Genomic DNA, 27102 nt, shown 5'->3' with positions numbered 1-27102 from the left:
AACTATATGCTCCTTTGGCTTCAGAAGGAGAGGTCTGGCTTTAGAAGGAGAGGCTTTTCCTTAACATTATTTAGCAATGCAGTATTTGAAAAGAACAGTATGAAATTCTCCTTCTCCATATTGCCCATATGCTACTCTCCACTTCCATGAGCAGAGAAAATCAGTGGATCTTGGGGGCTGGAAAGTACAGAAGGGAGACTGGTGGTGTATAAAGGTGCTCCAACATCTAAGGGGTTCCTGGGTTTCTGCCTGTCTCATGTTAAGCTGTATGGGGCTATAAAAGGAAAGGGGAAGCAAAGGAAGCTCACAGTACAGGAAGGATATGCCCTGTCTCCTCCCAGCTGGCTTAAGCTGGAAAGGTCCTGGGGGGCTAGTACCCATTAGTTTGAGTTGATTTGTTCTGGTTTTGCATTTTATTTTTGGAAACAAAGCCAGCCACAAGGAAAGAAATGTGAAGTGATACATAGCTTGTGCTTTTATTTTTCCTTCCTCAGATGATGAGTCTGCCAATCAGCTAACAGTCAGCTCTATGGTATGTTTCCCTTTTCCTCATGATCTCATGGAACACCAGTTATGGCCTGTCATGTTGGGAGTGGGTGAAGGTGCACAGAAATGGATAACCAGTTACTCTACATAGAACCATCCTTCTATAAGCCCACAGGCATTCTTAAAGCAGTTCCCTCTCACCAGATGAACCCCTCACCCTGAGAAAGGGCAGTGGCCAATGGAACCACGGCTTCAGCAGAAATAGGGTTGCCTTAGTCCTGGAGGCAGTGAAGAGGCACAGGGTCACCACAATCTGCCAAGTTTGGGGGGATTTGACCACATCTGAGTTCCGTGGTTTATTAGGTGGAGCACTGATTTCCAGCCAGACCATTGGCCAGAAAGTGAGAATCCAACACGGGATAATTTGCCCTACATTTTGTTGTAACCAGATATTTTCCCAGTAATCCTGATTTTAAAAGGTAAAGTAAAAATGCACGCATGTAGGTAGGAGTTTTATATAACTAAGATTTCTCTACTAGTGCTATTTCATTCTTCCATCTTTTTGAAACTGGTTAAAATAAAACTGAGGAGCAGATAAAATCATTCAAATTCTACCGTGTGTGTGTGTGTGTGTAAAAACATATTTACAAAATGCTGTCCATCAAATACAATCAAACCAAACTTTATGGTTTACTTTGTTGGTGAGTTATGTACTTCGGGCAAGATGCTGCTGTCATTTAAACTGGCAAAAAACTAGACTAACTTCATTGACACCATTGACTTCAACTGAATATATCCAGTTTAGCCCTGGTAGAGGTGAGGACAGTTACATATGTAGCTTGATGTGATTCATGAAGAAAAATGTTAGGAAATGTGTTCTCTGTGAAACCATGCCTTGGGAGCAGGAAATATTTTGGCTTTTTAAAAAAATGCTCAGCATATTAACAGGAATTGTTTGAAAAGACCTTGCTAGAACTGGAATCCAAACAGGTAATATTAAATTAGGAGAATTTCTGTAAAACCACATTTGGTAACCATTATTAATCATTAATTTTAAAATAGATGAATTCATAGATAGTGGAATCATGCACTGATAATTTAATGTAAATGTATTAGGCTTGCTAGTAATACGCTGCCAGAGACTGTTTCATGCATCTGAAAGAACCCATGGACGAACTAATAGTACTAGCGTAGTTTCAGGCAGTATCTTAGTTGGCAAATATACATTGTATGCTATAGAATTTGTAAAGATAAAAAACATTTTATAAAATGTTCTCCTTATGCTTCTATTGTAATTTTACTTTATTGCTGGTGATTTCTACTTTTGACTAGCTAATGGGAAATGTATTTTTTCTCTGTATTGCTATTACCTCTTCCTGCTACTTTCCAGGTCACTAATTTTTCTGCTTAGAGTTCATTCTGCTTTAGACCGATATGCTGTCTTTTTTAATGAGGTTATTTCTGGGTTATTAGCCTTCCTGTTATATGATACCTTATGTGAAAGACCTAATTGATGTAAATCAAATATAGCTTGCAAAAAAAAATCAAAATGATCTTTCAGATATTTTGTAGTTCGTGTGTATCTCAGGAATTTTGTGTTTAAAGCTACTTTTTAGACAAGAGGGTTATATGTGGCTAATAACACAAATAAATCTTTTTTATTCATACATTAGCAGGTTCAAAGAAGTGGAAATTGAAGAAATGCATTGGCATTTTGGTTTGCTGAATAAGCTTTAGATAGAAATTAGAATGAAAAGTATTTAGTGGGAGGGGTTTAATTGTACAGTTCAATAACCTCAGCAACATTTTTTATTAAAGCATTCTTACATAAGCCGTTAAGCTTTAGGTTAATTTTTACTGATATTTTCTGGTCATATTTAATACATGAAGATTTAAAATACAACTAAGAATAGGCTATACCTTGTTAACTCTTTTAAATGAATCATATTATACTGTCTGTTTAGAATTATTTTTGTTGAAGACTGTGCAGCCAAAAGGATCATGTTATTATGTTTATATATATATATATAATATTAAAAGAATGTTGTTTTCAAATAATTTTGCTTCTAGCTAACAGTAGTGTCAACAGGAATTGTGTGACTTTCATGCATACATTTTAATTATACAAGAAAGTAAAATGTAATTTGTTCTTTATTACAAAGGTTTCTGCCTTTTACTGTCTGACCTTATTTAGTTAAACTGAAATATCCTCTCATACAGATAAGAGAATGAATTTCTTTCTTTCTTTCTTTCTTTCTTTCTTTCTTTCTTTCTTTCTTTCTTTCTTTCTTTCTTTCTTTCTTTCTTTCTTTCTTTCTTTCTTTCTTTCTTTCTTTCTTTCTTTCTTTCTTTCTTTCTTTCTTTCTTTCTTTCTTTCTAGTGTGTGTGTGTGCACACACAGGGACATTCATGCATAAATAAATAATATACACACTAATGTACTATCATTTCATGAGCAAATAGCTCGCACAGAACATCCCCAGTTTAAAATTCTAGTTAAGCAATACTCTAGTTAACTGAGGTTTAAGTATGTCCTGCCAACTCTCCAGAGATAGCTGACTTCCCCCAATGCCAGTGTTATATATATATATATATAATGGTAGTGCCTGCAAGGCTCAACCAGGTTGAAGTCCCATTTTACTAGGTGCTATACGATTATATAGTAAAAGACAGTTCCTACACCAAAGAGCTTTATAGCTTTCAAACCTTGTAGGACAATTTTCACTACATTCTGGCACAGAACTAGCTTGCCTTGGTCAGGTTGACCTCTTGTGTAACACAGGCCATGGAATTTCCCAGAGATAATTCCTAGAGCAGAACTTTTAGCAAAACATCTGATCTTGATTTAAAAATTGCCTGTGATGGATCATCCACCACAACTCTTAATAAATTGTTCAGATGGGTAATTACCCTTACTGTTAAAAACATACACCTTATTTCTGATCTGAGTTTGTCTAGCTTCAACTTCCAGACTTTGGCTCATATTATATCTTTCTCTGTTAGACTGAAGAGCCTATTATCAAATATTTTTTCTCCATGTAGATGCTTTCAGATTGTAATCAAATCACCCTTTTACATTCTCTTTGTTAAACTAAATAGATTAAGCTCCTTGAGTCTGTCACTATAAGGCATTTTTTCTAATCCTTTAATCATTCTTGTGGCTCTTCTCTGAACCCTGTCCAATTTATTACCATCCTTCTTGAATTGTGGACTCCAGAACTAGAAACACTATTCCAGTAGTGGTTGCATCAGTGCCAAATACAGAGATGAAATAACCTCTACACCTACTGCTCTGTTTATGCCCCCTCAGGATTGCATTAGCCTTTTTGGCCATAGCATCACACTGGGAGCTCATGTTCAGCTGATTATCCACCACAAACCCCAAATCTTTTTCAGAGTCACTGCTTCCCAGGATAGCATCTCCCATCCAATAAGTAATATCGCCCTGTATCAGTGACTTGCCCTCTACATTATTTACCACTATCCCAATTTGTATAAACTTTGAAATCTGCCAGCTGGGTTTGAATGATATTTTTAATGATTAAACGTTTTGTGCATCTTCCCAAGAACATGGGATAATGTGAGTTGTGCTGTGCAAGTATAGATTGTAGAATAAGGGAGTGACTGTGGTAATTCTTGTGATTAGCTTCTGAACCCGCTTGGAGTCAGCTAAATATGTGCAGGAGCCTGACCAGGCTCAGACTAAGCTGAGTGCTCTGGCAATTAATATGAAAGTATTTGTCTGCAGACAATATGTTTCCAGACAAACCTGCCAGCTGAGATTCTCATTAAACATTAGTGAACAAAATATCGTGGAGCAATGTCTTCCTCCAGAACCACTGGATGTGCCAAGACACAATACAGAAAATTGCATCAGTCTAAGGAGCAATTTAATATTTTTCTCATTGCCTACAGTGTCTACAGAGGAAGCACTTCAAGTCCATGCAAAGACGTTTCTCCAACTGGAATATTTTATGAATGTTGCAGATACCATTTTTACATCAAAGAAAGGAGAATATAAAGAGACAATGGAACAGATTTTGGATCATTTTGGGAGGTTCTGTAACCCCAGAAATATTTTACTTTTGAGAAAGCAATTTGATTTTTATTTGCAAGATTTATTATAAACCATATGAGGCATATATCACTGGAAAGCTTAACGCTCAGATGTGTGAGTTTTGGAACTATTGTACTTCTGTGACTCTTAAATGGAATACAAGTGAGATTCAGATGGCTGTGAGAAGTATATTTAATTTTATCCTGAGCCAAGAGATTTGTAGAAGCAGTAAAATTCAGATTCTGTACCTAAGGGATGAACTGAAGAACTAGTCAATGAAGAACTAGTCAATGTGGCACTTAAAAAAAGAAAACTAAAAATACAGGAAATCAAAATACCATTTAAAATAGGAATAAAGGATTTGCTGACTTGTCAAATTTCCTTTGCACTAAATGGAATGGTATGAGGACACAAAAAAGAAGTTGCCAAACACTTGGTCAAATATTCTACAAATGTGAGAGAAAACATCATTCTTCTGAAAAGTATGCGTGATGGGGTGTATACCCCACACTGGAAGAGAAAGAGTTAAATGGAACCAGAGACCAGCTAGTGTATCCGGTTTCATGGGAAGGATGGGTCAATCCCCATTTATGATTAGGCTCAGATGGGGAGGAGTTGGGTGTCTGAATTCAGGGTGAGTCTCAGCTGAGAAGGGTGGGATGATTAATAAAGGAATGAATTCAGGGCTGTAGAACGGAGGCAGAGGCCCAGTGGGATAGTTGGCCTTGAGATCCTCACTCCAGAAAAGGGTGCTCTGGCAAAGGGACAGGATAGACACTGAGAAAGGGCAGGAGTAGTGAGCTGATAGGGTGAGCCTTGAAAAAAGGGTCAGACATCAGAGAGACAACTCTGGGGTTGGTGCTTTGGAGGCAAGAGACACAGGTATGCAGAGAGACTGGGGACAGGAGTCAGGCCGCCAGGGAGAAAGCTCTGGGAGGCATAGATCTGTACAAGAGCAGGAAAGGGCTCTGCAGAGCTGAGAAAGGGCAAAAATTTTATGTAGCAGTAAGCCCGGAAAGGGCCTGGAGATAAGCTGCGGTAGGAAGACAAGAAGGAGCTGGAGAAAGCAAACCTTAAATGCTTGCCACAGGGTCCAGATGCAGAGTAGAGGGAGAGTCTGGTTTCTTCTACCAGCCACCAAGGAAGGTGGCGTGAAAGCCCCCAGTATAAGGGGTAAGAAGACATGGTGTAATGCCGACAGACCCCGGTTGTCAGTGGGCAGGATTGAACCGGAGGCTTCTGGAGCTTAGTGCATGAGCCTCTACTGCATGAGCTAAAAGCCAACTGGCTGTTAGCTAAGGCTGTAGAACAGACTCATTTAACTCTCTCTAGGTGGTCTCTGTGCCGATAGATGGGACAGAACACCACACCCAGAAGGTGTGAGAGTTACAATGGAATATGGTCATTGGATGGTTGTGTTTCAGGATTCTCTGTTACTCCAGAGTACTGTAGTGTGTTTGAATGTAACCTGGCTGGAAGGCTGAGTCACAAGAAGATGCACACTACCACAGGGCCAGCATGACTCTTGGCAGGGCGCACCAGAGGATGAAAGCCTACTACGCCCTGACACAAGGGTGTCCCCTGGCTGGTGAATCACTCTTCTGCAGTATGTTATGCAGATAAAGCAAAGAGTGTTTGGTATAGATTCATAGATATTAAGCTCAGAAGGACCATTATGATTATCCAGTCCAACCTCCTGCACAACGCAGGCTACAGAATCTCACCCACCCACTCCTGCGAAAAACCTCTCACCTATGTCTGAGCTATTGAAGTCCTCAAATCGTGGTTTAAAGACTTCAAGGAGCAGAGAATCCTCCAGCAAGTGACCCGTGCCCCATGATACAGAGGAAGGCAGTCTAAGATGTCCCTTAGTAGGTACAGCAAGAACAGAGCAGATTGAGTTAAAATGTCTAAAATGGCTAGATGTTAATAGTGAAGTTGTATCCTTCAAGCTGGATGCCAATACACAATGCCATATTAATTCAAAGAAAATCTAACCTGAGGAAATTTAGTTGAGGTTACAATACAAAAATCTAAAGCAACCCATGTTTTATAATTAGGTAATGAAATACCTGCATGGGGCTCATACATTATTTTAAAAAAAAAAACGCCGTAACTAAATATCTTTCCAAATCATAAATACAGATGTGCCCCTGACAGGGTTAGATGTCTGTGGCAAATGCCGCTGTGTCATATACAGGAAGCACAGGCATCATAAAGGAGAACTGATAGATATCTTCCTAGGGTTAGGTTACCATGAAGGAGAAATGCCATATTACAAATGAGTACTACCACTGATACATCCATCAAGAAAAATTCCATTTGCCTGCTGAGATAAAATAAAATCTGATCTTGATAATATGGAAAAGCCGGGAGATATTGAAAAGGTGCAACAGCCTACAGACTGGGTTAATTCTGTGGTTGTAATTTAAAATCCAAATAACGTACATATATGCATTGATCCATGCATTTAAATAAACCCATAAAACATTAATGTTATTCAATAAAAATTATTGAAGAAATGGCGACTAAGTTCTAAGAAGCAAAAATATTCTCAGTGGTACATGTAGGACATGCATTTTGGCAAGTAAAGTTAGATGAATCAAGTTCTAAGCTAATGACTTTTAATACACCATTTGGACATTATAAATTTAAGTGAATGCCTTTTGGCATTAGTTCCGCTCTTGTGGTATTTCAAAAAGTCATTGCACAGATCATGGGATTGCAAGGTGCTGAAGTTATAATGGTTGGTGATTTAATTTGAACTAGGGACCTCAAAGAACACAATGAAACACTGAGGTAAGTTTTGCAAAGAGAAAGGGACACTTAGAATTTTAGAATAAATAAGCGGGCTACATTTTTTAATATTGGATGTTAATTGAGCAAACATGGCTTAATTAGTGGGCCAGATAAAATAAAAGCAGTAGCTAAAGTCCCCCTCCACCAATCTATAGAGGTTTATGGTGATGAAAATCTATTTGAAAATATTCATTCCAAATATATCTAGGATCAGTACTTTCTTCAGGAAATGGCTGGAAAATGCTATTGCATGGGATTGGAAACATGGATTTAAACATGGATTTTGAGTAGTTAATAATACTCATCAATAATACTCATCAATCAATCTTTAAATAATGGCATATAAGTGTTGTTGTAGCAGTGTTGGTCCCTTTTAAAATACACATAGACACTAATTTGCTTATGTTTCTCAACCAAACATTTTTCAAAATGAAAAAATTGAATTTTTTGTTAAAAAAAAAAGTCTAACTGAGATTGTGATGGGCTGCATGCCCCACATTGGACTATAAGGGGTAAATACAGCCCTTGTGAGGCTGCGCAAGAGGTAGCCGATCAGAGAGGTGCTGCGAGGAGCAGCCAATCAGGGCCGGGCTGGCCCATATAAGAAGGGCTGCAGAGCAGCTTCAGTCACTCCCTGGAGCTTGCGGAGGGAAGAGGACTGGCTGCCTTGCAGGCTGAAGGCAGCAAGCACCCTGGGCAGAGCAGTGCTGCAGGCAGAAACCCAGGGAGTAAAAGACAGCTCCTGGAGTGCTAGGGCCATGGAGAAGTGGCCCAGGAGATCTACAGAGGAGTCGGCGGGAATGCAGCAAATGGCGGCCATCAAATGGGACCCGCAAATGGGACCCCCACTCACCCTCACCAGCCCCTGAGGAAATGGATGGGCTGAGCGACTGTGATACTGTCCCCCGGAAGTGAGGAGTACAGAGTGCAGCAAAGCTGGAGGGCTGTGTCCCTGGAACCAAAGTGATGGTGGCAAGATGCCACCAGAAGAGGGCACACGGGCTAGCAGAGCTGATACCCGGGACATCCAGCAGGGGGCGCTACAGTGATTGGTCATACCCCGTTACACATGCTGGAGAATGTGGGCATTCAGTCACCCCTGAGGGAAGGGGACTGAGTGAGAGACTTAGAGATTGCTTGACAGCTGCCCCTGACAGAGAAGGAGTTTGAAAGACTATTTCAGGGACACTTGTAGGTAAAGGGACTATGGAGCTGCCATGTACCAAGGCCTTTTTGGCGGAAGGCCGGTGTACCTTCCCAGGCTGGACTTCAGAGCTGCCACTTCCACTGAAGCAGGTTGGTATCAATCAACAGGGATTGAGGCGTTGGTGTGGCAGATCTTAGCGAACCAGCAGTAACAGTAGGAGGCACAGAAATATTTGCAGGAATGCCTGAGGCAACCAGTGGAAGAACAGCATTATTTGCTCAAGGCCCTTCAGGAGGTGATCAGGGGCCAGAGAGCCTGGGGCAAGAAGCCATGTCCGAGGGTCATGCCAGAAGTCCGAGCAGGGCAGTGTTATGCCTATGAGCAGAGGGGACACTTCAAGAGAAGGTGCCCCTATTGGGAAAAGAAGAAGTCTACCCCCAAGGGAAAGAGAGCAGGGAAACCCCAAGGTTCCTGACCTGTGAAGAGAACAGGAAGCAGGGACGCTTATTTTGCCTGTGAAGAGGCAGTAAGTGCCCTTACAGACAGAACAGGAGCCCAAGGAAGGGCAGCATCCCGACTGGGGATGAGAAAGGGGACCTGAGCTAAGGAAAGGGCAAGGGAGACAGAAAGGAACAGAAAGGGGTGCTGGATACCCAGAGGGGGTGCACCAAGCTGGTAGAGAAGGCCAAAGGGACCGAACAGGAGAGAAAGGAGAAACGGGAGAGAAGGAAGAGTCAGTCAGATACGCACCGGCTAGCAGAGCTGGTCCCTGGAACATCCATCAGGGGGTGCCACAGTGGTGAGTTGCACCCCATCACAGGGATGTTTCAACAATTTCAAAACTGCTTTCAAAAAAATTTTTTTTATGGAGAAATATGTTCAAACTGACTCTTTCCCACAAGCAGTGTTCGTTTCAACAAATTGGCGTTTTATGATGACGAATCATTTTGTTGAAAAATGTTGACCCTCCCTTGCCATCTGCTGTAGTCTTTGGGGCAACATTTTAGTTGCTTTCTTTTCACAGTTTTAAGTATCTGTTCAGAGTACTGCTCCTAGGAGTGTCACTGCTGACACTGAAATGTCTCTGCTCCTTCATGGACAGTACTTCTTGGAGTTATATCATTGCATGAGGCTGTGAAACATTATGGATTCAGGTCATGTAGGTGAATGAATTATAAAACTGGCCAGTCATGTAAGTGTTATACCTTATTTACAGATGGGCAAACTTGGGAGCAGAAGGGAAGGGCAAATCCCAAGAAGGAAATCCCCAAGAAAGAGCAGCGGAAGGCTCTGAACACAGTAGAATCACGCACGGCTTCTTGACAGCCTACATAGTGAGTCCACTGGGGACCTTGGGAAAGGAGCTGAGGAGTGGTAGGTGAGACTGAAACTATGCAGACCCATCAGCCAAACAGCCCTTCTTGTGATGGCGTCTAAAGTTACTTAGTGCTGAGATTTTAGTGTGCCTCCGATGTTCCTCCTTCACCTATCACCCCAGGCACGTCTCCTCCAATCCCCCATGGGGCTGTACTTTGTAAAGATAACTGGAGTCATGTTTTTTTTTTTTAATCCCTCTCCAATGCCTGCAGCTTGCTGCTACTGAGAGCGGAGAAGCGGCTGCTGCCGCTTTCACCAGGCCCTCCAAAGAGTGCGTGCCCACAGGCAGGCACTTGCTGTCCGAGCCTTTGGCGTTCCATCGCAGCAGCAGCAGCAGCATGTCCCGCGTGAGATCTCCCCCTTATTGGCAGCTATAGAGGTAGTGCAGTGCCAACGCACCTGCAGGTGTCCTCACCAGCTCCTCTGTAATGATGTCCTCCAGAGCCTTCTCTTCACTGGGTCCCTGCAAGCCAATGTACATTGAAAGAAGTTCTGTCTCCTTTGTAAGAACCTTTGAATTCAGGACTCCCCAGGGAAAGCTCTTGTGAGCCTTGTGGATCAGTCTGAGGCTGGGACTGGCCGGTTTAAGGGATTAGAATAGAAAGGTCCTGATCCTGAGCTGTGCCGCCTGGGCCTCTCAAAGTCTGGGTCTGGTCCCTGGAATAAGTTAGAATTGGCCCATGAGCTGCTTTAATTTGTGTTGCCTGCAACAGCTCCCCAGTGGAGCCATCTGGTAACCCAGAGAGCCAGAGCACAGTATGCCAAGCAGCAGAGGGGTAGCTGTGTTAGTCTGTATCCACAAAAACAATGAGGAGTCTGGTGGCACCTTAAAGACTAACTGATTGTTGAAGGTATCGCTACGTAAAAAGATAAATGGACACAAATCAGATATCAGGAATGGTGACATACAAAAGCCACTAGGAGAACACTTCAGTCTCCCTGGACACTCAATAACAGATTTAAAAGTAGCCATTCTTCCACAACAAAAAACTTCAGAAACAGACTTCAAAGAGAAACTGCTGAGCTACAATTCGTTTGCAAACTTAACACCATCAATTTGGGTTTGAATAGGGACTGGGAGTGGTTGGCTCACTACAAAAACAAATTTCCCTCTCTTGGTATTAATACCTCATCATCAATTATTAGGAGTGGACCACATCCACCTTGACTAAATTGTCCTTCAACATTGGTTCTCCACTTGTAAGGTAACTCCCTTCTCTTCAGGTGCCAATATATAATTATGCCAGTTTCTGTCACTTTCACTCCATGCATCTGAAGAAGTGGGTTTTTTACCCATGAAAGCTTATGCCCCAATAAATCTGTTAGTCTTTAAGGTGCCACTTGACTCCGTGTTGTTCTTTTGGAGCACAGAGTGCACTAGCCACACCACCCACAGAACACCGTTATACTAGGGGCTTTGGAGGTTGGGGCAGTAAAAGGGTGTTATGTCAGCCTACTTTGCCTGGGATGAAATTCAGCCTACTTTCATGCATGGGATGAAATTCAGCTCAGAAATGTGCCTGGGTTTATACTGCAATGATGGTGCAAAGGGGCTGGATCACAGCTCAGAATTGGGGGCAGAGTCTTTCAGCTCTAGATCACTGGTTCAAATCCAGACCAGGTTTGAATAGCAGCAAAAAGTATTTGTCAAGTTCTTCAAATTTCACTAGCTCTATGTTGAGTGGTATTTCCTTAATAACATTTAATCAGCTATAGAGCTGGTGGAATACCACAAGGAAGCATGTTTTTATATTCATATGGTAACTCTGCAGCAGCTAGTTTTCACTGCTGTGTGCATACCTTATATAGCCTGTACTCTTCTGTACATTTAGAATACATTCTACAATCCCATTAAGGTCTTCACACTGTCAAATAATTGCCATTACTGCTGAATGAGTTAGGATGACCAATGTAAAGCATCTGGAACACACTTCCATCACAATTTCCTGTCATAAGACATCTGGATAGCAGAACGCCTCTCACAAGTAAAGACTGGCCTATTGAGCCAGCAGGATATATATAGATATAGATAGATACACAAATTCATTCACAAGGTGGCATGTATTGATGACAGTTAACATGAAAACAAAGTCTCTGGAGGAAAATATTGGTTGCACGCATACAAAAGGTTTAACTGAAAACAAATAATGATTTCTTCTTAACCCTTCCTTTTTAGTATTGGTTTTACTTACTGGTGTGTCATAAATATAAAGGGAAGGGTAAACCCCTTTGAAATCCCTCCTGGCCAGGGGAAAGCTCCTCTCACCTGTAAAGGGTTAAGAAGCTAAAGGTAACCTCGCTGGCACCTGACCAAAATGACCAATGAGGAGACAAGATACTTTCAAAAGCTGGGAGGAGGGAGAGAAACAAAGGGTTTGTGTGTCTGTCTGTAGTCGTCTTGGCCGGGGACAGAACAGGAATGGAGTCTTAGAACTTTTAGTAAGTAATCTAGCTAGGTATGTGTTAGATTATGATTTCTTTAAATGGCTGAGAAAAGAATTGTGCTGAATAGAATAACTATTTCTGTCTGTGTATCTTTTTTGTAACTTAAGGTTTTGCCTAGAGGGGTTCTCTATGTTTTTGAATCTAATTACCCTGTAAGATATATACCATCCTGATTTTACAGGGGGGATTTCTTTATTTCTATTTACTTCTATTTTTTATTAAAAGTCTTCTTGTAAAACACTGAATGCTTTTTCATTGTTCTCAGATCCAAGGGTTTGGGTTTGTGGTCACCTATGCAAATTGGTGAGGCTTTTTATCCAACATTTCCCAGGAAAGGGGGGGGTGCAAGTGTTGGGAGGATTGTTCATTGTTCTTAAGATCCAAGGGTCTGGGTCTGTAGTCACCTAGGCAAATTGGTGAGGCTTTTTACCAAACCTTGTCCAGGAAGTGGGGTGCAAGGTTTTGGGAAGTATTTTGGGGGGAAGGACGCGTCCAAACAGCTCTTCCCCAGTAACCAGTATTAGTTTGGTGGTGGTAGCGGCCATTCCAAGGATAACGGGGGTAATATTTTGTACCTTGGGGAAGTTTTGACCTAAGCTGGTAAAGATAAGCTTAGAAGGTTTTTCATGCAGGTCCCCACATCTGTACCCTAGAGTTCAGAGTGGGGGAGGAACCTTGACATGGTGGCACAGCGGTGGGATTAACCTGAAATCATTTTGAGATCCAGTTGAGATTTTTTGAACTAGAAATACAGATTTTAAAAAGGAATTTTTAGGAAGTCCAGAAGGCAGCTTTGAAACTGAAAGCAGCTTGGTTTCTCTCTGCTTTGTGGCCAAGCAGAGACAAAAGGGGATTATCTTGTGAATTGCAGGTTTTCTTTGCCTGGAGGCAGGGTACTTAACTCCTGCAGGGAAATTCACAGTCTTCCAACCCAGAGGTTTTTTTTTTTTTTCTTTTCTTCCTAAAAGTAAATAGGGGGTGTGTGCTCTACCCATTTGCCTGGAGACAAAAGTGGCAGGGTTTTTTTAGGATTTTGATTATTTTTTTTTTGTTTTACAAGGAGCACAGGTTTGAAAAGAAATTTTTTTCTTCTTTGGGCTGGGTAAGCAGGTTTCCAAGTAGTTGGAGGGTTTTTGCTTTAATTTGGGCCCAGAGCAGAGACAAGGGAATTGTCTTTTTCTGTAGGCTGACAATCACTATCAGAGAATAGGTATTCTATTCCAGCACAGCAAAATTTTACAGCCAAGTTTTGTTTGTTTATTTCTAAACCTCGGGTGTAAAGTTAGTTAAAAACAGAGAGGTTAGAATGGCCAAATCCTCAGCTCGACTACAGCTGGAATTAGCCAAATTTCAGGCTGAGGAAAAACAAAGGGAACATGAAAGACAGATAGAACTCATGCAGCTGAAGAAGGAACAAGAAAGGGAGGCAGAACAACACCAAGAGGCTGCCCACAAGAGGGAAATGGAGGCAAGGAAGCATGTGGAGGAGGAGAAGGAAAAAGAGAGGAAGCATGTGGAGGAGATGGAGAGGATAAAGGCCCAGCAGAATATACCAACAAACCCTAGCAATCCTTCTCCAGGTACCACTTCCCATACCAGAAAGTTCCCCACCTACAAGACAGGTGATGATACTGAGGCCTTCTTAGAAAACTTCGAAAGGGCCTGCCTTGGGTACAACATCTCTACTGACCAATACATGGTAGAGCTGAGGCCGCAGCTCAGTGGACCCTTAGCTGAGGTGGCAGCTGAAATGCCTAAAGAACAATGAACAATCCTCCCAACACTTGCACCCCCCCCTTTCCTGGGAAATGTTGGATAAAAAGCCTCACCAATTTGCATAGGTGACCACAAACCCAAACCCTTGGATCTGAGAACAATGAAAAAGCATTCAGTGTTTTACAAGAAGACTTTTAATAAAAAATAGAAGTAAATAGAAATAAAGAAATCCCCCCTGTAAAATCAGGATGGTATATATCTTACAGGGTAATTAGATTCAAAAACATAGAGAACCCCTCTAGGCAAAACCTTAAGTTACAAAAAAGATACACAGACAGAAATAGTTATTCTATTCAGCACAATTCTTTTCTCAGCCATTTAAAGAAATCATAATCTAACACATACCTAGCTAGATTACTTACTAAAAGTTCTAAGACTCCATTCCTGTTCTGTCCCCGGCCAAGACGACTACAGACAGACACACAAACCCTTTGTTTCTCTCCCTCCTCCCAGCTTTTGAAAGTATCTTGTCTCCTCATTGGTCATTTTGGTCAGGTGCCAGCGAGGTTACCTTTAGCTTCTTAACCCTTTACAGGTGAGAGGAGCTTTCCCCTGGCCAGGAGGGATTTCAAAGGGGTTTACCCTTCCCTTGCCTTCCTTTTTAGTATTGGTTTTACTTACTGGTGCTATTAAATTAATATTTTGCATTCAATTAATATCAGATTTGGGTCTGTAGAACTTATGGGTCTAACAGTATAGATTTAAGTGCAGTGCATATGTATAAGGTATTTGGTATTGTTTATGTTTCTGGATTTCCCTCCCCGTCTTTACACTGCTTAAATTTTAACTGGAAGCCAGCAAATGTAGGACTTTATTGATTTTTTTTTTGCTTTAACAATTTTATAAATTGACTTCCACAGTCATTTTCATGATTAAGTAGGATGGAAAGGCAAATTCCTTCAGAATCCTTTCTTGACTTTACAGGCCCAAAGCACACGTTGCATGCTTTGAAATAAGGGGCAATGATCATTACAGCTAGTGCTCCTATGGGTTGGGTTTGAGAGGGTAGGAAATACACAGCAACCAGTGGCATCAGAGGCATCAATCCTGATTTCTCTGAAGGATGCCAGATTGGCCAAATGCCACCCATAAAAGGAAGCATCAGGTGAATGCATACCACTTGCTTTTCCTCCCTCCTGTATATATTACTGGTATCATGGTTAGTGTGGAGATCCTGTATTGCGTTTCCTTGAATAGGATTATGATTCGCATCTCCCCAGGTACTCACAGGGACTGCAGTTTGCCAGGTTACTTGGGTACTTTTGTTTTGGACTTTGAAGCACAGACATGAACCTTGCAATGTGCAAACACAGGTATTGAGATTCAATGAATTTATGGTATGCCTTTTCATAGGATCAACAATTCAGATAGGTTGCCCTGGCAACAAAGTTTAGTCCAATATATGTACTGGGATAGATTTGTGTGTGTGTGTGCGGGCTGCGGGTCGGGGGGGCGGGGGGGAGAGGAGGAATGAGCCTCCTGACCCTACTAGGAGTCAAAATACTCTTCCTGCAAATTCAGTATCAATCCACTTTCCATGCCAAAGCGGTGTATCAGCAGAATCATCCAAGCTGGTGCTGCTTCCCATCCCATCTCCCTGGCTGTAACCATCACAAGTCTACAGGTCTTGGAATTGTGTACTAAGTCTTCCGGTTTAAGTAGGCAGTTTGAACTTGGGAAGTTAGGATTTGAGTACTGAAAATGGAGTGGGGGTGACAGTTCAAGCTATCTACCACCTTTCCCCCTTTCACTGCTGCCAGGAAAGTTTGTCGTTCGGTGTTTTAAGTTGTGGACACTTGGTCAGGATTGACTGCTTCTGTCTAGCCTTGCTGACCCCTTGCCGTTCACAAAGACGTTTATCTTCAAGTTAGGGCTCATTGACGTGCCTTATAAAAGATGAGGTTACATAAAGCATCCCTGATGTAATGTTTTGGACACTGTCTCTCGTCTGTTGAATACAATAAGCCATACTGGTGTTTTTCTTTGGGGATAGGAAGAGTGTATGTTGCTTACCAAATTTATGGAACAGTTTTAGTATTTGCTATTTCAGGCATATGAACTGGCTGGCATGTACTGCTGGTACTATATTGTAATTTAATGAAAACTTAATAAACCTTTAAACCAGAGAAGTCTTTAAACTACTCAGAAAGAGCAGTTTAAACTGTGGTATCTGGCTGCCTATAAAAGATGAATAGTATTACCATTCACCTGGGGACTAGCTTCATTAATATATTTGAATGAGATTCCATCCGATTTTCTCATCTATGCTTTATATGGTATACTGCATGTACACTCAAAGGTAGGACTGGTGGTGGTGGGAATAAAAAAGGAACATCTAACACAAAAAACATTAGTATGATACAAATATTGATGGTATTAGCAGTGTTTTATTGGGCTGTGTTAACATCAAGTGTAAATATTCCTCTTTCTCAGCTGACAATGAAATGCTGAGCTGGAAAGTGTAGATCTAAGTCCAGAACTGAAATTGCACAAAGTTTGGGGGAGTTTCGATCCAGGCCTTTCATTCAAGGCTGTCTTGAACTTGCAGTTGTAGAATAGTCATTAAAATAATCTCCAGCTATTAGCCACATACAGCGCTAAAATCAGTTCCTGACCTTTTTTATATACCGGTCATTATTACAGTACAATGATTGTACTTTAGTTAGATGAATGTATAAAGGGTTAAAATCACACAGCACTTACACAAAAAGACTTTTGAAATGTTTTTCCACCACTATTAAATTTGGCCTTTCTTTAATTTCTTGAGCACAAGAGCTCAGAGAGCTTGTAATGGTGTGAGGTCAAGCACAGTGGATAATTAACAGAAAACTTTTAGTAGTAGGTGAGAGAGAGTGCCTGTCTACATCTACCTTCCTGCTCATTTTGGGGGTTACTTGAAACTCTGGTGGGTACTGTATTTCAATACATCTGTAATTCAGAACTTCCACCAGTTTATCACTTCTATCTTACAAGATAAGATAAGACTTTTATATTGTCAGGAATGAAGAAACAACACTGAAAAATTATTACATATAGATTTTTGTTGTATTATATTAGAAATGTTTTTGGTACACTAAAAATGAATTCTTAATAAGACACAGACTATTGGGAAGTCACTAGTAACAGTAGAAATGCACCAGTATGATTTAGTGAGGACTGTTTCTTCATCATTTTTAATGCAAAACTCCTGCACCTTTCTGAAATATTTCCTGAGAACAAAAGAATGAAACAAATGGAAATGGAAGAGCCTTAAAAGATCAGACTCTTAAATACAGCATCCTAGGATTTTTAAAAATCTCAAAAAATGCCAAGAAACAAAGTCATAATGTTTTCAATGAAATGTTTTCTTTGTAAATAGTTTAGCTTTCTGCCTCTGGTTTTTAAAATAAAATAAACAGGAAAGATACAATTGTTAAAACAAGTCACGACCTCTGTCACGAGCTCTTCCATAATTCAAGCTAACCAAATCAAATAAGCAGTGCTTAATTTGTGATGAAAGAGGTGCCAGGGCTCAAGCAATTTTTTTAGTTTCATAACTGATGAAGCAAGCAACCAGGTGCCAGGGCTATGAACTGCCAAGCCTAGAGCTGCTGGGGCTCAGCTCTGGCAAGTCCTGACACAAATTAAACACCGTAACTAAGAAATAGGCATATTGCACACTGATCTTGATTTTCAGTAGCAGCAAAAATTATCAAAAGGTGGAAAAAAGCCCTGATGATACCAGACTGAGGAACTTTGCAAATATTTACATTCTCCTTCAATTATTTTCTAATCCATTATATTTGAATGAGTTTGAAATTTCTTATAATACATTCTTCCCATCAATAGATCTAAAGAATAAATATCCAAGCCACACTTGGAAAATCTTGGAGAGCATAGTGTACACATGGGTTTACTTTAACCCTACTTATACATAAGTGTTGTTGAAAGTGGTTGTTGTATAATACATTACAAGTTGACAAAGAGTGGAAGAAAAGAAAGTATCATTATCCCATTTTTACAGATGGGAAATTGGGGTACAATACTGATGGTTAAATGACTTGTTAATATCACAAAAGAAGTCTGTGGCAGCTAGGAGATGAACCCTGATGGGCAAGTCCGATACTTTAAACACAAAGCCAACCTTCCTCCTTAGATCTATCCTTAAATGGAAGAAGCCACAAAATATTGGTGTCCATGGGGTAGAAGCAAATAAATATTTTTGTTAAGGTTAGAAATTTAACATCTGTGGAAATGTGAATATTTCATTTTGTTGATATTTTGCTAATCCTTTCTTCATCAATGACATTTCTTGTACTGTATTGCCCTGAATGCCCCCGAACAGCAAATAATTTCTTGTCATTTATATGGACTCTACCTACCTGTTCTCTAGAGCGGAATATTTTTAGTAAAAGTGCTAACAATCATAACTTTTATTTTCCGCATTTCTTCTTCAGCTTCTAGAGAATTCTTATGTAATTAATTAAACACGCAGATGACCAATTTACATTATGTTCTCTAAGATAGAGTGTTCAGAATTTACACTAGCTACAGTTCAACAGTTCTGAGTATTCCTGAACTCCTTTTCTTCCCTTCCATGTTTTCTGGTAGCTAACATTATTCTCTGTGGCTAATTTGTCTTTCTAAGGAAATTAATATGTATTTTGAGTTTTCAAAAAGATTTTAATTAAAAATTAGATTTACGCCAAAGAGAATTCCTGGAATCCTGGATTCCTCCTCCGTTATATGCTATTTACATGGTTTTTCAGAATGCTGCAGTAAATCTGCATCATATTCTGCATCATGCAACCTGCAGAGATTTCATAAGAAAGTAAATTCCCCATCCAGTCTTGTCCAGATTAGTTTGGTTTATAAATTGATTCAGAATGTGAATTTCCTTCTCTGTTGTGGTCCTTCATTAAAAACCATCTTTACATCATGATAAAATGTTTTTTAGAAAACAAAATACTTAATTTCATTAATCTGTTTAGCAATACCAATATAATGAGCCATAGTATTGATTTTTTTTTACTTAGGATTTAAAATCTCTACTTCTTTCCACAGAATTAAATGTTTCAGACTGATACTCAACCTCTTTACAGTCACATCTTTAATTTAGTTGTTATAATTAGGCATTAACTGGTGTCAGTGGTATAGCCAGTAACAGGCCATTCTGTTCTGCTTGTCTTGATTATCACAGTTTAGATGTAAAGTAAATTAGAATGAAAGACTATACAGTCCAATTACAGATAAAAGTAGCAAACTGCACTGGTGTAATTAGATGCCAGTACTATTTTTCCTAGATTTTGTATCTCTTAGGGCATTTCTCGTAACTACTTTGCTGAAGCCAATGTTTAAAGATTTTATAAATGGTGTGTGTCTTTGTGGCATCATCTTTTCTCTTTAAACTTTAAGTGCCTGAGTTATGTATGTGCATCTCTTTGTTCCTTGTAAATCTCCTATTGTCCAGTCACCCCGGAAGCAAGGCAGGAGGCAACAGATGTGGTTTAATTCGGGTGCAACTTTATTTACTTAAAATATGTGGGAATACCCAACAATAAATTGTACAATATAGGTCATCATCATTTCCTTTATCCTTTCCACCTGCTTATGCTCATAATAGGTTTAAGAGGGCTAGAAAAGGAGGGGAGTTTGGCTCCTTGCTGAACCAGATGTAGGCGTCTCAACCCCCACTTCTCAGCTCCCTGAAGGGATGCTTTTGTTTAAATCCTTTGTACATAATCCCCAACCTGGTCCTAGGGTCTCATGGCTGGGACCTGCTACCCTCGCCTCATGAGAGGGTTAAGGGGGCTAGAAAAGGAGGGAGGTCAATTCCCTGCTGTACCAAACGTAGGAACCCGAAATCCCACTTCCTCAGTTTCCTTAAAAGATGCTTTCCTTTACATCCTTTTCCAATCCATTTATCTGATGACAGTATCCCCTCCATACCTGCATTGAACATCTGCCATGAGTTTTACTTATTGAATTGTGATGTTAGAACCTAACCTTCCTGTCCCACCCCACTGGGTCCCATACTGTTGTGGGAAACACAAAAAACTCCACCCTGCCTCAGCCAATTTGGCGATGAAGGAAAAATTCTTTCCAGGCTCCAGAAGAAAAAGGGCAACTAGTGTAATGCCCACAGTGGATCATGGAGGGACCTTTTTTCAATTCTATAGGTGTGTGAGTAGGTGGGTACTGCCAGTGCAATCGAGGTCAAAGGCTGCCTCTCCAGGACTGCATGGGTTATTAATACCCCCCCCCCACTTCTTCCAGTGAGCTGGAAGGACATTTTTTCCCCTGACCATGTCCAGCTGTTTTCTGCTCCTCCTCACTCCATACAGGTAAAGTTTCCTCCTTCCTCCACCTCTGTCCCCAGTTGTTAGGGAAAATCCTTAAAGGGGCAACAACCCTTTTTTCTAGCCAGCCAGGAAAGGACACCTCTGTTAGTCTCTAAGGTGCCACAAGTCCTCCTTTTCTTTTTGTGAATACAGATTAACACGGCTGCTACTCTGAAACCATACATCAGAGGTTCCCAAACTTGTCTTAATGCTTACTGCCTTCCAAATGTACCAGCTGCCCGCATACCCCGACCCTTCTCATTACTGATACTGTGTGTTCTTCTTAATACCACCTGTCTTTAGCCATCTGCCCATATTTCACTGTTACCTACAGTTACATTGCGACATATACAACCGAAAAAACACCCTAAGTTCTGAGGTCAGTTGCTGGGCAACTGAACCCGCACTGTCCTGTGATTGGAGGTGAGGGCTCTGTATATCTGTGTTCTCATTAGTACATCTTGAAGTAAAGTAACTACTGTATTTTATATAACAAATTCCCACAGTATTAAAGCTTCATCTGAATAGCCTAATATGAAAATACAATAAATAAAATAATTAATACATAAAATCTACTGTTACAGAATTTCTCCTATGTACCCTCCAGAAATGTCTCGCATACCATTAAGGGTCCTGCCTAATTTTTTTTCTGCCCTTACTATGACTACGCACACAAATAAGGTGTTTGTGCACACAAAAGGCCAGGTTAGTCACACAATTCATTGAATACATGTACAAAGAGCCACATGGCACACACACTAGCAATACTGGGCACACATTATGGCCTCACCGTAGAAAACTGTAGTTAAGGCTGCATTAGGATTTTCTGTTTTACAAGAGTGTCTGTACCTCAGCATCCCCACCTTTTTTCTGAACCCCCCCCTTTTTTTGTAAACATACCATGAGGAATTTGAACCAAATTTCATCCAGGAATTAATCTGTGCATGGAGTAATCTGCAATGTGTTGTTATGGTTGTGTTGTGTTGTGGGGTTTTTTGTTTGTTTGTTTTTTAAGGAAATGTGGGGAAAATGGAACACTGGAAAAGCCGGATTTTTTTCTCCTCACATCGTGCACATTTGTTGTCCCCTGCTACTGCCTGAGCACTAAGATTGTGACATCAGAGATAACCAGCAACCCATCACTCCCTCCCTCCAGTGCACATGCACACTTGGAGAGAGTCACTATTGCCCAGGTTGTCATGGCAACAGTTGCCTTCGATAATTGATTTACCTCAGACTCCCATCACATTGTTACAAAAAAGGGTCCCCGGAGGGAACTGTAATGAAAGCAGACAGGGTTTGGAAAAGGTCCTGCTGGTCTCTTTTGGGTTTGTACCAAAGTAAGTTACATTGTATGTCTTCAAAGGGTAATTGTTGGGTTGTTTATGGTAACATGAAAATAAGATATCAAGTTCCAGCTCTTTTTCATGTACATTGTTTATATGGCTTTTTGAATATTTACCTTTTTAAAAAGGATTAAAATTTTGCAGTCAAGTTCGCTTGAGTCTGGAATTGCCAAAACGAACATTGTCCATGAAACCTTAATTTAGCCCCCATTGCATGTACATTATGATACAGTCTTTAATCACATGTAGGAATGACTACTTGTGAAAAGTTTGGAGTAAGTATTTAAATATTTAAAATATTGCTGCCTACCCTCTCCCTGGCGTGAATGCCTCCTTCGAGTCATCTTCTCCCAAGGATACATGGGGTACAATTTGCTCACACAACCTATTCCCACTGGCCTGAATTTGATCTCTTATTTCTGAGTGTGCAGTGATCATGGAAAATATCACCTTGACTACTGGAAACTGAAGTCTCTTATCAACAGAGCAAATTCAGGATAGGCACATTAGTGCAAGATTCCCCATTCTTTCTTCTTAAAAACTTTGCTAAGCTCTAGAAGAACCACCTCTAGGCAGCAAGGGGCAGTTCATTCTCCATAACTATCAGTCCCCAATACTGCCACCAATGGCATTAATGGGTTACAGTAGTTTTTGTTACGTAAACACCCTCCAGTAGGTGCTGGATTGGAACAAATTCATTTCACCTAGGGTACAAAGATCAACCAGAATCTGGAAAAGAAATAAAAAATAAGGTGCTTACTCAAATCAGTGTTTCTCTCTATTTGCTCTATTTGAATACCATTTTAATGTAACAGTGAGGTGGAAAAGACTCATGTTGCTTGATTCTCTGGGGTTAGGTTAATTGGTAATTTATACCAAAATGATGATAAGAAAACATTTAGTTAGTTTCCATTTTTCAAAGCAATGTGAAAAGTTCCTGTTTCACAATAAATGTACAGTAAATTATATATGTTGATTTTAAGGAGATTCAGATTTACTTGATTAATTTGCTAGAGATACTTTAAGGTGTAAGCAAGGCATATATTTTCCTGTGAAACCAAATTGCTCCAACCCTTTGCTAATTTTACCTACAATTAGTTTAGTGTAATTATCACAGCACACAATTCAGTCTGTTTCCACAAAAAATTATTGTTCCTGGGGTCATAAAACTCTTTAAAAATTGCTTAATGAACAACTGAGCCATGGGTATGTCTTAGAAGATGAGAATTGCTATTAAATATGTAGTACATGAAGTTACAGTATGTGTACAGTATATACAGCAAACTTGTATAAAATAACCCCTTGAGGAAGTACTTCAATATAGAAAAATAATATGTGGTCATGTAATTAAAGACTATATCATAACACATATGCATAATGGGACTGAATTAAGGTTATGCTGGCAACCTTAATTCTGGGATTTCCTAATTTTTGATTGCTTATCTTTTGCAACCTAAATATTCTTTTAACATAGATTTTTTCTTTTGCATGTAGTAATAGGTGAAATTAGTAGTACCACCTACATTTAAGGTTGCATGACACTTTCAGTTGCTTATAACTTTGCTTAACTCTTCGGACTGAAATTTCCCATCTTGGGTATCTGCTTCAGACTGAATTGTTGTGGAAATTTTTAGCTAAAATGGTTTCAGGTCAACTTCTTACAAAGTGTGTGCATCCAATTTGCCATCCACAACACTTTGTGTCTGACTTTATCTCTCTCTTGTCTGAAAAGAGAAAATAACTGAAACTTTACCTGACTTCCTTACAAACCTATCCAGTGGCTCCGATTCCCTCTGTTTATTTAGAGATTTGGCCCAGGAAAAAAATCCAGATGTTTGCCATTTACCTGTGCTCTTGTTAAGATGCCTCCAAAATCTTGTTTGTGCTGTATAAATACATAAAATTGGGTATTTTTCTTTTCTATATATGTGCTTTCCCGGGACAGTTAAATGGGTTTTCTGCACATGGTCCAAGAGTGTTGACCTAACAAAGAGTAGAGACATTAAGAGGGTTATCCTTCATAGCTCAGGACAGCTGCAAGAATAAGAGCACTTGTCATAAACATAAAGGGAAGGGTAAACCCCTTTAAAATCCCTCCTGGCCAGAGGAAAAATCCTCTCACCTGTAAAGGGTTAAGAAGCTCAAGGTAACCTCGCTGGCACCTGACCAAAATGACCAATGAGGAGACAAGATACTTTCAAAAGCTGGGAGGAGGGAGAGAAAGAAAGGGTCTGTGTCTGTTGGTATGCTGCTTTGCTGGGGATAGAACAGGAATGGAGTCTTAGAACTTTTAGTAAGTAATCTAGCTAGGTATGCGTTAGATTATGATTTCTTTAAATGGCTGAGGAAAGAATTGTGCTGAATAGAATGACTATTTCTGTCTGTGTGTCTTTTTTGTAACTTAAGGTTTTGCCTAGAGGGATTCTCTATGTTTTGAATCTAATTACCCTGTAAGGTACCTACCATCCTGATTTTACAGGGGTGATTCCTTTACTCCTATTTACTTCTATTTCTATTAAAAGTCTTCTTGTAAGAAAACTGAATGCTTTTTCATTGTTCTCAGATCCAAGGGTTTGGGTCTGTGGTCACCTATGCAAATTGGTGAGGATTTTTACCAAACCTTTCCCAGGAAGTGGGGTGCAAGGGTTGGGAGGATTTTGGGGGGAAAGACGTGTCCAAACTACGTTTCCCAGTAAACCCAATTAGAGTTTGGTGGTGGCAGTGGTTATTCCAAGGATAAAGGATAAAATTAATTTGTACCTTGGGGAAGTTTTAACCTAAGCTGGTAAAAGTAAGCTTAGGAGGTTTTCATGCAGGTCCCCACATCTGTACCCTAGAGTTCAGAGAGAGGGAGGAACCTTGACAGCACCCTATTCCACTGGACCTTCTCTCAGAGAAAGAGAGGCAGAAAAGACTGCCATCTGGGACTCATATGTGCAGCTTAGGAGCTATGCCGGAAGGGAAGTCACTTGTCTTCTTGAGCGCCTAAGTCCTGCACAATGTAAGGAAGCCCCTTCCCTGGCATGGCTTGGAAGCTGTGATGAAGGGGATAGATAGAAAGAGAAAAAGGAATATTTTATAGATGTATAGTTTCCCCTGCCCAGGCAAAAATCATTTTTTTTTGGCATGATGGGTGCATCTTTTGTTAAAGGAACGTAGAGTTGTTAAATGGAATCCACCCTTCAGGATAGCAGAATTTTTGTGGATAGAGCTATAACTAGATCTGTATTGACTCTTTAGCTACATAATTATGGCTATAGTGGAAAAACAGTTGCCAAGGAGGTCTAAAAATTATCTCCAGTGGGCTAATCCACAGAGAGCTTTGTCTACATGTGATTTGACAGTAGGCACAGTCAACATGCGTTTTATATTATACCCCTAGAATTAGGGGTAAACAGATTGTAGCAGCGTCATTAGCAGCAGCAACCTTTTCTATAGCACTTTTCTATATACATAATTTTCTATAGTACTTATTACCATGAGGTCAATACACTGATGGGCAAAGTCCTCCTCTCCCTCAACAACCCCTTCTAACCTCCCTCCTATTCTTTTAATAGGTTCAGAGCTTGTCACCATTTCCTGCCTCCAAGATGCAGGGGGAATGTGGATTTATGGCAGCCAGACATGAGCCTGGTGGCCAAGATATTATCTTTGTCATATACTTTGTCATCTGTGTCAGAGCTGCCAAGTACAGTAGGTGCTTTTGGGGTGGTATTTTCAAATGTGCCCAGCATTGTCCTAATTCTGCATCCACTGAATTCAACTGTAAAACTCCCATTGACCTCAGTGAGCAAAGAGTTAGGCCAACTGAGTGCTTTTGAAAAACTCACCCTTCATGCATTGCTACCTTTGTAACTCTCAAGCTCCTGTTTCATTGGCTGAAAGAATATCTCCATGAAGCACCACCTGGCATATGATCTCCATGCCCAGAGAGACCCTGAGCTCCCTAATAAATGAGTAAATTACACTGTGGATTCTTTCCAACCAGTAATCTGCTAAACATGGAATTGTCTGCAACCTCCAGGATTCACTGGCACTAGCAGCTGTCTGTGATCATTCTGTCTATCAAACACACAATACATTTTGATAAGATTGCTGAGACATGGAGATGTGTTATAAGGCTGCTATCGTGAGTTAAAAATAAATGATTATTCACATTTTGTGAAGCTAGCTGGTAAATTTGGAATAATGTCCTCTGTATCCTTTGCCCTTGAAACTAGAATCACTGTCTCATAACCAAGTTTAGTAAAGAAATTCTGAATGATAATTTATGACAAGCAATAGTCTTAACTGGGCTACACTTAGTCATAGAGGTAAAGACCAGAAGGAACCACCAGAACATGTAGTCTGACCTCCTGTATATCGCTGATCACCAGCATCACCCAAACCTACACACTAAACTCAACAACAAAAATTATCCCCTCTCAGCCTTCTTTTTGCGAGGCTAAACCAACCAAACTCTTCTATGTGCCTCTTGTAAGATAGGCTTTCCATTCCCCTGATCACCCTAGTAGCTCTTCTCTGCACCTGGCTTAATTTTTAGCCTGGCTTCCATATGAGGAGATGGCCCATGCTGTGATGAGAGTGCTGCCCATGGGCATGAGAACTAACGGTCTGTCCTTAGCGAGAGGTGCTAAACAGGGCCACAGTTCAAATGTCTTAATAGCTGAGATATTGGAGGTCTAAACAAGTTATTTGGTGACACTGAAATGGTAACAGTGTGGATAAAATACCCAACTTCACATGGAGATGCAATAATGTGTTTATCATGGTCATCAAAGTTGTCAGCGATATAAATATACTGGTCTAACATTGCTTGCGGTTCTCTCTGACATGCTATTGGTAAAGATTAAGTGGTAATTTGTGACAGGTCTAGTTTACTCTAACCTGTGACTCAAGCAATAGACACAGGGAAATATTTGTGTGAGACCATCTGATAAACTGTTACTCCATTGTTTTCCATCTGTTATAAGATTATATTACTTATATCACATTATAAGTAAGCATGTTGATATTAGTATATTTAATTCTTACCTCTTTCTCTTCTCTCTCCCTCTGTGTAGCTCTCCCTTTTGTGGTTTTACAGGAGCCCTCAGAATAGTATTGAATATTTTGTTAATCTTTAACAACACAGGGCATTCATATTGCTGTGACTAATAGTTAACTTTGCTCAGTTTTTTACCTTATGTAATATCCAATATTATTTTCAGGTAGGTGTGGTCAGTGGTAAATAAAAAGATAATTTTAAGACACCAGAAAATTACTCTAAGCAGTTTGTCCCAGATCCTCAGCTGGCATAAATTGGCACTTCTCCACCATTTGTGAGCAATTGTGTCTTTTCTACCTTCT

The 27102-nt window shown here is 40.3% G+C and overlaps 1 long non-coding RNA gene across 3 annotated transcripts in view; it reads right to left on the bottom strand.

Annotated features, from left to right (window-relative positions):
* LOC311529153 overlaps nucleotides 1–26844 on the bottom strand; it is an 82329-nt gene extending 55485 nt beyond the window's left edge. For 2 of the 3 annotated variants that reach the window (XR_014713781.1, XR_014713782.1), the window contains exons 1-2: nucleotides 26788–26839; nucleotides 23600–23736 (exon numbers count right to left, since the gene is read on the bottom strand). This is a non-coding gene — a long non-coding RNA (uncharacterized lncRNA). Of the gene's footprint in view, nucleotides 1–23599; nucleotides 23737–26787 lie in introns of all 3 variants that reach the window. The other variant, XR_014713780.1, reaches the window with a different exon arrangement.
* Nucleotides 26845–27102: the final 258 nt, after the last annotated feature.

The sequence above is a fragment of the Lepidochelys olivacea genome (genome assembly GCF_965140295.1).
Source record: "Lepidochelys olivacea isolate rLepOli2 genome assembly, chromosome: 12".
Taxonomy (NCBI): Eukaryota; Metazoa; Chordata; order Testudines; family Cheloniidae; genus Lepidochelys; species Lepidochelys olivacea.
This window is presented reverse-complemented; position numbering and strand designations above follow the sequence as displayed.